Genomic DNA, 1873 nt, shown 5'->3' on the forward strand with positions numbered 1-1873 from the left:
GGGCCCTGCTCCTGTTACCTCTTTTGATGGGTACCGTTATTTCCTGTTATGTGTTGATCATTTTTCTTGCTTTATGTGGATATTTCCATTAGCAACCAAAGCTGATGTGTGTGACACCTTTAAGGCATTCATGATTATTGTTGAAAGACAATTCCAATATAAAATAAAGTTTGTTCAAACAGATTGGGGCGGTGAATTTCGCAACCTTTCCAAGTTCTTCTCAACACTCGGCATCACTCATAGACTCTCATGTCCACACACAAGTGAGCAAAACGGTCTCATTGAGCGCCGACATCGTCATGTTGTCGAAACCGGTCTCACCTTACTTTCCCAATCTCATGTTCCACATCGTTTTTGGCACTTTGCGTTTGATACGGCTGTTTATCTTATTAACCGCATGCCATCTCGAGCAAACTCCAATATCTCACCTTTTGAACATGTCTTCAAACACACCCCCGATTACTCCTTTTTACGGGTTTTTGGTTGTCGTTGTTACCCAAATCTTCATCCATACAACAAACATAAAATGGACTTTCGATCCATGCCGTGTGTTTTCCTCGGCTATAGCACATCTCATCATGGTTACCGGTGTTTTGATCCCCAATCTAAGCGAATATACATTCCTCGACATGTGCATTTCCATGAATATTCCTTTCCATACCATACCATTTCCTCTTCAAACCCACCTGCACCTACATCATCCAATCCGTATGTCTCATCCTACCCTAACATCCCACCTGATTTGAACTACTCAAACACACCTCCCTTACCACAACATCAATCGCCATCACCAGACCCTGAAATTGCACATGAAACACCACCATCACCTGACCAACAGTCAACGATTCCACCTTCACAACAACATCAACCATCATCACCGCAACATCCGACACCACCACCCCCACCCCCACCCGACCATCATCACCACCTCTGCCACCCCTTATTTATACTTATGCTCGCAACACCCATTCTCGGTCTACCATACCCACACCAACCACACAATCTGATATGCCTCGTCCTCGTCCCTCAAACCTTCGCCCTAATCCCAAAACAGTTAAACGTTCCTTTCATAGCCATATCAGCACACCTGAAACAGAACCTGCCACATTCAAAGCTGCACACAAGGACCCAAAATGGCAAAAAGCCATGCTAGATGAATACTCGACACTTCTACGAAATGGTACCTGGACATTGGTACCACGGCCACCGAACTCGAATATTATTGACTGTAAATGGGTGTATAAACTCAAACGGGACCAAACAGGGGCAGTGTCACGATACAAAGCACGCTTAGTTGCCAAGGGGTTTCGCCAACAACACGGTATCGATTATCAGGAAACTTTTAGCCCGGTCGTTAAAGCCACCACCATTCGGGTCATTTTATCCGTGACGGTCACACAAAAATGGCCCTTGCGACAGCTTGATATTCAAAATGCATTTTTGCATGGAGATCTCCATGAAACCGTTTATCTTCGACAACCTGAAGGATTTGTTGATTCTGCCAGACCTGATCATGTGTGCCTTCTTCGTAAGTCCCTATATGGCTTAAAACAGGCTCCACGAGCGTGGTTTCATCGGCTTTCTACGACACTTTATACTCTCGGATTTCAGGCCTCCAAAACAGACCCATCCTTGTTTATTTACTCTTCTAGAGGCATTCTTATTTACATGCTTGTTTATGTGGATGACATTCTATTAACGGGAAACAGCCCTGCTGACATTGAGCGTGTTATTCAGACTCTTAGCCAGACTTTTTCACTTCAAGATATGGGCTTTTTATCCTATTTTTTGGGCATTGAAATTGTTAAACAAGGACCTGATCTAATTTTGTCTCAAAAGAAATACATTCTTGACATATTGGAACGTGCTGGTC

This window comes from Lactuca sativa, chromosome 3, assembly GCF_002870075.4.
Source record: "Lactuca sativa cultivar Salinas chromosome 3, Lsat_Salinas_v11, whole genome shotgun sequence".
NCBI lineage: Eukaryota > Viridiplantae > Streptophyta > Magnoliopsida > Asterales > Asteraceae > Lactuca > Lactuca sativa.